Below are 13,120 nucleotides of genomic sequence, written 5' to 3'. Positions count from 1 at the left end.
CAATGTTGTGTTCAATGTCCTTGAGTCGATCATCCTGGAGATATTCAACTGTATGAATGAGAATGGCCACATCCATTCATTGTTTATGTCTGTCCTCGCTAGTCAGTACCTATGTCTTCAGTTCAGTTCAGCTGCTCAGTCATGTCCGACTCTTTGCAACCCCATGAATTTCAGCATGCCAGGCCTCCCTGTCCATCACCGACTCCTGGAGTCCACCCAAACCCATGTCCATTGAGTCAGTGATGCCATTCAACCATCTCATCCTCTGTCGTCCCTTTCTCCTCCTGCCTTCAATCTTTCCCAGCATCAGGGTCTTTTCCAATGAGTCAGCTCTTTGAATCAGGTGGCCAAAGTATTGCAGTTTCAGCTACAACATCAGTCCTACCAATGAATACCCAGGACTGATCTCCTTTAGGATGGACTGGTTGGATCTCCTTGCAGTCCAAGGGACTCTCAAGAGTCTTCTCCAACACCACAGTTCAAAAGCATCAATTCTTCAGCACTCAGCTTTCTTCACAGTCCAACTCTCACATCCATACATAACTACTGGAGAAACCATAGCTTTGACTAGACGGACCTTTGTTGGCAAAGTAATGTCTCTGCTTTTAAATATGCTGTCTAGGTTGGTCAACTTTCCTTCCAAGGAGTAAATGTCTTTTAATTTCATGGCTGCATTCACCATCTGCAGTGATTTTGGAGCCCAGAAAAATAAAGTCTGACACTGTTTCCACTATTTCCCCATCTATTTGCCATGAAGTGATGGGACCAGATGCCACGGTCTTAGCTTTCTGAATGTTGAGTTTTAAGTCAACTTTTTCATTCTCCTCTTTCACTTTCATCAAGAGGCCCTTTAGTTCTTCACTTTCTGCCATAAGGGTGGTGTCATCTGCATATCTGAGGTGACTGATATTTCTCCCGGCAATCTTGATTCCAGCTTGTGCTTCCTCCAGCCCAGCGTTTATCATGATGTACTCTGCATAGAAGTTAAATAAGCAGGATGAAAATATACAGCCTTGATGTGCTCCTTTTCCTATTTGGAACCAGTCTGTTGTTCCATGTCCAGTTCTAACTGTTGCTTCTTGATTTGCACACAGGTTTCTCAAGGGGCAGGTCAGGTGGTCTGGTCTTCCCATCTCTTTCAGACTTTTCCACAGTTTATTGTGATCCACACAGTCAAAGGCTTTGTCATAGTCATAAAGCAGCAATAGATGTTACCTATGTCTTATTAGTTGTTAAATATCTCAATATCATTCTCAGAGGAAATTTGTAGTGTTATAAGTCGACAATACTTATAAGAAACCAGAGTTGAGTATGACTTAGGGCCAGCAATTTACCTTCAATAAACCTTGGTTTATACATTGGGAGAATGGGGTACCCTGTCCACTTCAGAGAGGTACTGTAATGCTCAAATTATCAGAGTAGATGCAGAAGCTCTCTGTCAATTGTGAGAGACTGTATGCAGGCGAGGAATAACGATGAAAATGACCAATAATGACCATAACAATGGTAGTGGTAAAGGTCAAGGTGATGGTGATAATGAATAATAAGAGGGCAAACTTGGGAACACTGTAGACTGTCCTTTCCTAGTTCAATGTGCTATAAACATTGCTTCCTGGCTCATAATCACAGTACCGAAGAGTTAGAAGCATATAAACCGGCCACATCACCCCCTCTGGTTTATGCCATTGTAGCTCCCAGGTTGTTTATGGGTTAGGGCTTTGTCTGTGGGCATTCGTTCATGGTTTATTTCACATCCTGGCTTGGAGACCCTTCTATCTTGTAATGGCCAACACCAGGGACAGCTCTTGATGTCCATTCAGTGATCTGCTGGGACCCAGAGCCAGCAAGATGGATACGTGGAATTACCCCAGTGGATTCCTGCATCACTAATACAGCATGATCTGAGCTGGATTCCCATGTACCTCCTGTGATCCCCAAACCCACTCTGCAAGTATCTTGGATGAGCTGTTGGTTGTGGTCAGGTAGAGTTAGTAATTGACTGCCTGCCTCCTTCCCCCCTTCCTTTCTTCTCCTTGGCTCCCCGCTCACCCCACCACTCCCCTACACATCTCCTTTTGAAGTCTCTGGATCTGTGCTGAATCATAAATGATGCTTCTTGCTGACCTTGACAAGAGCCCCCATCCCTTTGGAGAAAGATGCAGACGAACTCCATGAAGTCTATTTCAACAGAACTGGCACATACTTCCCCAATCATTGGCTCCTCTAATTCATTCAGAGCAATGGCTGGTGGGCAGAGAGGTTTAAACCCTGTGCCCTTGAGGGAAAAACGTACCCTAGAAAGGGTTCTCTTTGTTTTTGTTGATTGTGAAATAAAATACTTCCTGCAGAGGAAGCCCCTGCTTGGTAAGGGCTTTCGTGTCTCTTCCCAGAGTGATGGTCTCTGGGAGCCTCTCTTCCCCCTCATACTTTGGGATCAGATACTTAAAAGTTACACAGCCTATAAGATAGTGGGGAGAAGGCCTGAGGGACAAGCCCCAACACTCCCAAAGGCCTCTTAATTACACACTGAGAACAGGGTCTCAGGTGGGGGCAAAGTGGAAGGGAGTGGTTTTGCATTGGCCTCAGTCACAGAGCCTCATACTCATCTCCAAATGAGATGTGGCAGAGAGTCAGGAAAATTCAGCCATTAAAGCATGACAATTTCTGCTTGACCCAGTTTGGGCATTTCTTAATACATAAGGAGCCTCTCTTGACCTTGGCGAGGCCCTGGGTGTGACCCCACAGCAGCCAGTCTGAGGGTCAGGAAGAGCTGCTTTGGGCTTTCATTTCCTGGAGGGACGTATCTACCCAGTTGTTATATGTGATCATATGGCAGCCGTGTGTGGCAGCCCTTTGTTGTCATTTCACAAATGGGGAGCCTGAGGCCTTGTTACACTGAGAGTAAGTAGTGGAGGGACTTCCCTGGTGGTCCAGTGGTCAAGAATCTGCCTTGCCATGTAGGAGACGCGGGTTGGATCCCTGGTCAGGGAACTAAGATCCCACATGCCCCTGAAGAACTAAGCCTTCACGCCGCAATTACTGAAGCCTACGTGCTCTGGAGCTCATGAGCCCCAACCAGAAAGCCCCTGTGCCACGATGAAAGATCCAATGTGATGCAACAAAGACCATGTGTGCCACAATTAAGACTGGACACAGCCAAATAAGTAAATCTTTTTCTAAAAAAGTAAAGATACTTAAAAAAATGGAGTGGAGCTGGGCTGGTCTATCACTGAAGCATCTTCCCATACTTCCATTGTTAATAACACAGCCCACTGTTTTATACTTAGCCTTGGACTTACCCATCAGCACCTGGGCTGATCTTCCAAGTGGGGCCATCCCTTCTCTGAACTCCTCCTGAAGACCATCCTACAGGAGCTGCCAGGTGGGGCTTAGATTTCTGCCTCAGTTAAAATCCTCTAAAATTCCCTTCTGAGAGAATCCAAGGCCTCTGATGCATTGATTGCCCTGGGTGACATCATGTTTAAGTTAGTCTGACCTCCCTGAGCTCATTTCTTCGTTCCGGTCACCTTTGCTTCCATCAAAAATAACAGGTTGCTGATAAGCTGGCTCTCGGCTCCCTGGCTCAGACGGTGGACTCTGAATCCATGCTCAGAGCAGGCCTCTCAAGTTCGAAAAAGCCTTCATGCTCTATGTTTTGACAGGTTGAGAAATCCAATCCATTTATTTTGAAAACCCATTAAGCCCAGCCAATATGGGATATTTAGAAAGGCCAGAATCTTGCTTCTGGTCAGAAGGTCAGTGCTGTCATAAAACAACAGCTAAAGGAAGTGAAACAAAACATATTTTATTGTAGGGCTATAATTCCCAAACATTCTTTAAAAATGCACTTTCAGTTAAAATCAGACAAAACAAAAATACAGCACATTGAATTGCTGGAAATTGCCACCACTAAAAACTCTCTTTGTTCAGGGTACTTATTCAATTTTGCACGCCCAGTTCCCATATCAGTGACAGGGGCATAGTAAATGCTCAATATATGTTCAATGAATGAGTCTCAAAATGGTTTACTTTGCTCTTTAACCTTTTTTCTAGGTATTAGTTTTTCTTGTTCCCAATGGCTGTTAAATCATTCTCAAGAAAAGAACATCTGATTTTAGTTCTCTAGGGTTTTGGAAAGTGAGTTTCAGAATAAGTAAGTTTGCCTCTTCTTGGCATCTTGAATTACATTATTGATGATACAGATAACAGGGTCTTACAGTCAGACTCTCCAAAGATAACTCATTTGATCCTTTCAACCTTGTGAAGGAGGCATGAGAGATATTATTTTCATGTTAGCCCTAGGAAGGGTGTGTAAGTACAGACCTTTACCTGAAAGAAAATAACCTTACTATTAGGTGATCCTGAACACAAATGATGTTCAGAAGATGCTACAAAATACTCTGTATTTTTCTCACTGATTCACCCCTGTTTCACGTAGTGTCCTCCTCTGATGGGTGTCCAGTGACTCTCTTTTTGAATCTTCTTTCCATCTTCTCTTACTTCCCATAATCCCTTCAATCTTCTCTACCCATCTCTCCAAGCTCCATCCCAAAGAATCACCAAAAGATCTTCAAGTTTCTTTTTCAAGGAAGGAATACTTTAAAGAATAATTTCATTTTTATTTATTTATGTTTAGTTTTGGCTGTGCTGGGTCTTTGCTGCTGTGCAGGCTTTTCTCTAATAGCGAGTGGGGGCGACTGTCTAGTTGAGATGCTCAGGCTTTTCACTGTGGTGGCTTCTCTTGTTGCAGAACACAGGCTGCAGGGCACACGGGCTTCAGTCGTTCTGGCACGTGGGCTCAGTAGTTGCAGCTCCTGGGCTCTAGAGCACAGGCTCAGTAGTTGCGGCACACGGGCTTAGCGTCACATGGGATCTTCCCAGGTCAGGGATAAAACCTGTGTCTCCTGCATTGGCAGGCAGACTCTTTACCACAGAGCCTTCAGGGAAGCCCAATCTTCAAGTTGCTAAGCACGCTCCTGCCTTCATTCTCATGGGATATAGCAGTTAAAATCCTGCATTCAAAGATTTAGTTTGTTGTTAAAGGAAGCAAATGTGTGACCTGGGACCAGAGCTGACTCCTGGAGCCTTGAGGTAGACCCGGTAATTAGGGTTTCTTTTTTCCCGCTTGAACTGTGAACCCACTGAAAAGTAAGACCAAAGAGTATGCTGATGGAAGTGATGTATCACCTTAACAAGAAAGTGGATGTTGGGAGAATATGGCTTATAGTGGTAGGCAGATAGGGTTCCTACTTACAGAATCTCAGATTAGAGACTTGCCCATGCTGGACTGGGGTAGGCTGGCCTTCATCAGGGCAGAATCCTTGGCTGGGTAGCTCCCAAAGGAAAGGGAGAGGAAAGGCACTGGGTTATAAATGCCCAGTTCTTTCTTATAACCCAGTGCCTTCTTCCAAACCCATCAATCAGGTAAGTTATTTTGTCCTACCTGAGGAAGAATGAATGAAGAGTAGGGCAGAGGCCAGGGGTGTTTTTATTTTTTTATTGAAGTGTAGTTGATTTACAATGTTGTGTTAATTTCTACTGTACAACAAAATGATTCAGTTATATATATTCTTTTTCATATTCTTTTCCACTTTGGTTTATTGCAGGATATTGAGTATAGTTCCCCGTGCTGTACCGTAGGGCCCTATTGTTTATCTGTTTTATATTTAGTCATGTGTATCTGTTAATCCCAGACTCTTATTTTACTTCTCCCCCACTTCCCCTTTGCTAACCGTAAGTTTGTTTTTTATAGATGTCTCCTTTTGGAGGAATCATCAAGAAGGAAAGTGTTTCCCCTTAACACAGCATGTTCTATGGACCCCACTGTTTTTGAAGAGTGGACAGAGGGCTTCCCTGGTAGTCCAGTGGTTGAGAGTCAGCCTTGCTCTGCAGGGGACACAAGTTCGATCCCTGGTCCAGGAGGATCCCACTGAGCAGCCAAGCCCATGTGCCACAGTTACTGAGCCCATGCGCTGCAACTGCTGAAGCCCACGTGTCCTAGGGCCCATGTTCACAACAAGAGAAGCCGCTGCAGTGAGAAGCCCTCACACGGCAACTGGAGAACAGCCTCTGCTTGCTGCAACTGGAGAAACTCTACATGCAGCCAAAATAACTAAAATAAATAAAATTATAAAGACAAGAAAAGTAGACAGAGTAGGTAATGTTTATAATAAGGAGATTTTGCATAAAAATCAGAATTTCAGGTGTTCTTTGAAAAATGGAATGGCTCATCAGCAATGAACCTGTGTTGCCACATGGCAACAGTGGCTCAGAACTGAATCACACCTGCCCCTTGAGGCAGGTCTATGTGCCTTAGCTACTCAAGGCACTTTTCCTGTTGTGTAGATGGTGCTGTCTCCAATGTGTTCATTTGTATTTCCTGCCTGGTCCTTCTGGGCATTTTATTTGGTTGCCCGGGCTTTACCTGCGTGAGTCTAGAGTGGAGTATCTACAGGACTAACAGATGTGGCTCTAGCTGATGTTGTCCAGCTCAACTGATCAGTTTCATTTTGATTTGTTATTAGCTTAACCAAGTCTCAATCTTTCTGTTCTGTCTCACTAAAGACCTCTTCCATACCAGAGGCTTTGTGTTGGAGAAGAAAAAAGAGGCGAGGAAAATTCTGTCCTAGTAAACAAAAAAAGAAACCGAGGCTCAGAGGTTAAGGAACTCGTCAAGGTGTGTTGCAGAAGAAAGACACCCATATGGTCCTTTGACATCTCCACTGCACCACAGCTGCGGTCTTTTCTGCTTCACTGACCCAGTGGGCACCACTGATCCAGATGAGCAACAAATTGCACATCTGAGTGTATGTTTCTGAAATATACATTGCCTCCCTAGGATGACAAGTTAGAAGCTCCAGCCCAAGTAGATTCACAGCTGCTTTTCCAGGGTTAGCCGTGGGTGAAGAGAAGCAGTGACAAGGAAGAGAAGGGAGGCAAGAGTCTGTTTCATAGCCATCCTGAAACATTTTGGTCTCTTCTAGAGGTGCAAAGGGGTTAATTCAGGGGAAAGCAGGGCAGTCGCTCATTCAAACATTCCTGCTCTTACCCTGCCCACCCATTCTTTTTTAATAACTTGGCATAAACCAGAGGGAAAGATGGTTGCTATGATGGATGGATGGATGAACCAATGGATCGATGATTCCTTTCAGGGAATTTTGTAAGGCTCTTCCATGTGTTTGTAACAGAAAACATTATGATTTAACACTTAAGGGTCAAATATCAAGGCTGAAAAAGCAAAGATACTCTGTCTCCCAAAAGAAGGAAGTACAGCGGAGATTAAGAGCAAGGAGTTTAAGAGCAAAGAGTCATTTGCTCTTTAGTATCATCTCTAAGCCTTAGTGTCTTCATGTATAAGTTGATAATAACAGTACCTTTCTCAAAGAAAGAGGGTTTTCCCACCTGGGTATGCACATCCTCCTTTAAAATAATCTCTGGATTACTCATAATACCTAATACATTATAAATGCTAGCTCCAATACTTTGGCCACCTGATAAGAAGAGCCGACTTATTGGGAAAGACCCTGAAGTTGGGAAAGATAGAAGGCAGGAGGAGACAGGGATGACAGAGGATAAGATGGTTGGGTGGCACCACTGACTCAATGGACATGAGTTTGAACAAGCTCCAGGAGATGGTGAAAGACAGAGAAGCCTGGTGTGCTGCAGTCCATGGGGTCACAAAGAGTCAGACATGACTGAGTGACTGAACAACAACAACAAATAATTGTAAATACAATGTAAATACTGTGTAAATAGTTGCTGGTGTGAGGCAAATTCAAGTTTTGCTTTTTGGAACTTTCTGGAATTTTTCCACTTGTGTTCAATCCAGGGTTGTTTGAAACCGCAGATGCAGGACCTATGGCAGCAACTGAGAGCTGGCTGTACTTTCAGCTGAGTCCTGTCACTTGTTGGTTATTTTATCTGCCTTTAGTCACTTGAATGAGTCTGAGCCTCAGCTTTTCATCCATAAAACAAGAATTATTCTGTGAATTTCATTTGGTATTGTGATGATTTTGAAATTGCCAATAAGGAAAGTGAAAGAAAGTGAAGTTGCTTAGTCGTGTCCGACTCTTTGCAACCCCATGGATTGCAGCCTACCAGGTTCCTCCGTCCATGGAATTTTCCAGGCAATAAGGAAGGGCTTTGTAAATGGAAAAGCACTGTACAAATGTCAGGGCTGATTGTTGATGGCTTTTTCACCTGGCAGCCACAGTGGACTGTTCATCATTCCTTTGCTGAAAATTCCTGGGTTGCTTACCTATTGCACTTAAAATCCAAACCTCTTAACCATGGCTCACTGGACTTTATACGCCTGCCCTAGGCATCCACTCTCCTTTGTTTCTCCAAAGACTAAGCCATTCCTACCTCAGTGCCTTTGAACTTTGTTACATCTGCTGGAAATTCACGGCTGGCTCCTCATTTTTATTGAGGTCTTGTCTCAGAAGCCATCTTCGCAGAGGCCACCCTAGACCACCCACTCTAAGAAACTTTCTGCCCCAGCCGCTCTCTCACTTTGTTTTGTTTCCCCAGGACTATTTGTCACAATCCAAACACGCCTTGATCATTTATTGTTTTTCAGTTGCCTGTTCTCCTCCCCCATGTAAGTTTCTCCCCAGGGGATCTGGTGTGCCTCTTCACAGTTTTACCAGTGCTTCAGAGAATGCCAGATATTGAGAGGTGCTCAGTTAACAAAGCATTGGTCACATTTAACTACAGGCCCACAAACCCCCAACACTTCCCACAAAAGTCAAAGAAGGTCCATTCATGGGAGAAATGTTTATAATTCACCCTGGACTTCTAAACTAGGAGCATTCTGAATTGAGTTATATTCACTGAACACCTGCTGACTACATGATTTAAGAGTCAGAATACTTTAAGAGTCTGACTCAGAATACTGAGTCAAAATATCACCAAGAAGGGAAAGCAACAAGTTTGGTTTGTATTCTGCAATACCAGTCAAGGCAGAATACATGAGGCTCACAGTTGTGTGGTCAGACAAAGATAGGGGCAAGGGCATTTCAGAGGAAACTTGTGGGCGGCAAGTGGACTCTTTGAGAAACAAAGCCAAGGGGGGCCGAGAAGGCCTTTGCCGAAATTGGCAGGCAGTGGCTGGTTAGTGAGGCAATTTGTGCCTGGCTGGCCCTGGCCCTGGCAACAGAGATGTGTGTCCGAGGGAGGTGTCGGCAGATCCGTGATGCCCCTTGGTGTTCTGGAAACTGCTACTGCTGCTTAATGAGCCAGTCAGACATTAAGTGCCTCCTACGCTATGGCAGCATTTGCAAATGAGCGGCGGAAGGAACATACTGGAAAGCAGAGGAGTTGAGTCTTGACCAAGTCTTCCATATCCTGCCCTCTCCACCCCACCTCTTTGATCTTAACATCTAACACAGTCTCCTTGTTCACTTTGCTTCCAATCCACTCAACCCAGCCTACCTCAGGGCCTTTGCACCAGCTGGTCCTTCTGCCTGGAACTCTCTGCCATCAGACCTGGCTGATTCACCGATATAGTTCATGTCTTTGCTTTAAGGTGGCCTCCTCAGAAAGGCCTTCTCTAGCCACTCTATCCAAAAAGAGCACCAGTCCTCTAGCCACAGTCAAGTTCCTTACCCTCACTTATTTTTCTTCAAATAAAACTGATAGTTTATTATTATCATCCATTTGTTTGTTTGCTTACTGGCTGTCTCCAATCCACTCATTACCCTCCTATCCCTACCAGTCTAGTTTAAATTTCTGGATAGGGACAATGTTTGTCTTGCTTAGAGCTATATTCCCCTTAGAACCATGCTTAACAGACTATCGGCAACGGTTGATTCAGTTGAATAAGCATGGTTCAGTTGAATTTACGGAATGAATGGGTAGATGAATGAATGAATGAATGAATGAGACGAGGTTCAGGATGGACTGGGTTATGAAGGGCACTGAATACCAGAGGTGAATAAAGAAGGGCAGGTGGTCGAGGGTAGAGAGAATGTGACTGAATGTAATGAAGCAGGAAAGTCTCAGGATGAAGAGGAGAACTTTAAGGGCTTTATCAGGTCCAGGCATATCCATCCCACACTAAACGTATATACATATCTATTAATGTAGAAGACGTAAACAAGATTCAAGATTTTGATAATTATCACTTCTGGAATTATTTGGTCACAAATACATTTGTTAAATTGATTAAACAAGGAGGCCACTGAACTGAGGTGGAATAAAGCAAGGGTATTATTTGATTGGCTAAAGCAATTGACTGATTTGGGAAAGCCCAGTTGGCTATTTATGATTTGTGGTCCTTGTGTTTTGATTTCTTAACCATGAGGCATTTACAGACTTAGGTTTTGGTTTGCTTATGTTGACAGACACAGAGTTCCCAAATCTCTAGGAATTTCTGGGGTGATAGGTTTTCTAATAAGGCAGCTCTTGATGGGATCCTAGATGGGGGCTGGTCACCAGAGAGACCAAGCCATGATTAGAAGCTTGAAACTTTCAGCTCCATCTCCCATCCTCCAGGAAGAGGGCAAGAGCTGGACACTGAGCTAATGATCCATTGTGCCTCTGTAATGAAGCCTCCATAAAAATCCTCAAAGTACAGGATTTGAAGAGCTTCCAGGGCCGTGAACACATTTTTTGCAGAGAGGGTGGAGCAGCCCAAGTCCAAAGGGACCAAAGTTCCTGTGCTTGGGACCCTTCTAGACCTTAACCTATGAAGCTCTTCATCTAGTTATTCATCCATATCGTCTATTGTTTTCTTTATTACATAGTAAGCTGGTAAACCTAAGTGTTTCTCTGAGTTCTGTGAACTGTCCTGCTGCTGCTGCTGCTGCTAAGTTGCTTCAGTTGTGTCCGACTCTGTGCTACCCCATAGACGGCAGCCTACTAGGCTCCTCTGTCCCTGGGATTCTCCAGGCAAGAATACTGGAGTGGGTTGCAAACCCTAGTCAGTTGGTCAGAAATACCAGAGACAAGCTGGAACTTGCAATTGGTGTCTGAAGTAGGGTCAGTCTGTGGGACTGAGCCCTTAACTCGTGGGATTTGATGCTAATTCTGTGTAGATGGGGTTCCCTGGTGGCTCAGACAGTAAAGAATCTGCCTGCAATGCAGGAGACTCAAGTTCAACCCCTGGGTGGGGAAGATCCCCTGGAGGAAGAAATGGCAACCTGCTCTAGTAATCTTGCCTGGAGAATTCCATAGACAGAGTAGCCTGGTGGGCTATAGTCCGTGAGATCAGGACTGAATTGAACTGTAGGATATCCAGCTGGTCAGAGAACTGGGTGGTGTGGGAATAAATTCATATGTCTCATGACAGAAGTGTTGTGAGTGTGGTATTTGTGTAAGAGTAAAGGAAATGGGTATTTCTCCAAGGTAATGCAAAACACTGGGCAAAGCACTACCACCACTTCTATTCAACATAATACGGTGTTGGCAGTCCTAGCCACAGCCACACGAAAGAAATAAAAGGTATCCAGACTGGAAAGAAAACTGTCATTATATGCTGATAACATGATACTCTATGTAGAAAACTCTAGGGACTCCACACAAAAGCTATTAGAACTGATAAGAAAATTCAGCAGGGTAGCAGGATAGAAGATTAATATGCAGAAATCTGTCACATTTCTTTACATGCACAATGAAAGAAGAGAAAGTAAAAAAAAAACAAAAAAACAAAAAAACACCTCCTTTTAAAATCATGTTAAAAAAATACCTAGGGATAAACCTGACCAAAGAGCTGAAAGACTTATACTCTGAAAATTATAAAACACTAATAAAGGAAACTGAAGATGATTGAAAGAAATGGAAAAGTAGTCCATGCTCTTGGATTGCAAGAGTTAATATTGCTAAAATGGCCATACTGGACTTCCCTTGTGGCACAGTGGGTAAGAATCCACCTGCCAGTGCAGGGGATATGGGTTCAGTCCCTGACCTGGGAGGATTCCACATGTCGTGGAGCAACTAAGCCTGTGCACCACAACTCCTGAGCCTGGGGTCTAGGTCCCACAAGCCACAGCTACTGAGCCTGTGTGCTCCAGCTCCCGCTTCCCATGCACCCAAAGCCTGTGCTCCACAGCAAGAGCAGCCACCAAATGAGAAGCCCGCACAGCGCAACAAAGAGTAGCCCCTGCTCTCTGCAACTAGAGAAAGCCAGTGCTCAGCAACAAGGATCCAGCGCAACCAAAAATAAATAAACAAGTTAATTCATTGAAAGAAAAAGCGGCCATACTACCCAAAGCAATCTATAGATTTAATGTAATCCCTATCAAATGACCCATGACATTTTTCACTAAACTAGAACCAGGAGGTTGAGATGAACAGATTCACACTTTTATATATAAAATGAACAACAAGGGTTAACTATATAGCCCAGGGAACTATAGTCAATATATTGTAAGAACCTATACTGAAAAAGAATCTGAGAAAGAACATATATATTCAAACTGAATCACTTTGCTGTGTACCTGAAACTAACACAATATTGTAAATCAACTGTATTTCTATTAAGACATTAAAGAAAAGCCTGGGCAAAGCAACTTAAGGCTCAAATGTATGTGATAGTAATAATTGTTCAACATGACGTTGGACCAAGAGATTTGGATTGAAACCCTTATTAGGGAGCAACTAAAAGTCGAACTGAGTCATTCCCTTTGAGGTAGGTATGACAGAATTCAGACTAGTATTATCTTCCAAGCAGCTAACTATTGAATGCGGAGGAGGGAGAAGGTAAGCGCCTGGGCCCAAATCAAGTACACCAAAGCCTGTAGTGTACTTTCCCAGATCCTCGATGCGCATCCAGTATGGCCTGAGAGATTATTGCTGGCCTTCCTGAGGCCCCCTGATATCACAGTCCAGTTGTTATCTACCCCAACCTGCTCTGGAGCCTTGGGGAGGCCAAGCCACAGCCCGACTTCAGCGGGGCCCTCCTACCTTTCCAGTAGAACTACCTCCAGCATTTCTGGTGAAGGAACTGCTCCACCAGCCACAGGACATTGCCGTGTACTTGGTACCCAGAACCACTTCCCATCAGTCACCCGCCTCCAACTGTTCTGGTGCCATGGACATGGAGATTCACATCCACAACAAAAGATGTGAAACTTGCCCTGTGTTTTCTGCTAAGTGAAGGAGCCTTCTGGCTTGTTGTTGC

This window comes from Ovis aries, chromosome 15 (genome assembly GCF_016772045.2).
Source record: "Ovis aries strain OAR_USU_Benz2616 breed Rambouillet chromosome 15, ARS-UI_Ramb_v3.0, whole genome shotgun sequence".
Lineage (NCBI taxonomy): Eukaryota > Metazoa > Chordata > Mammalia > Artiodactyla > Bovidae > Ovis > Ovis aries.
The sequence above is the reverse complement of the archived record's forward strand: the minus strand, read 5'-3'. Positions refer to the sequence as shown.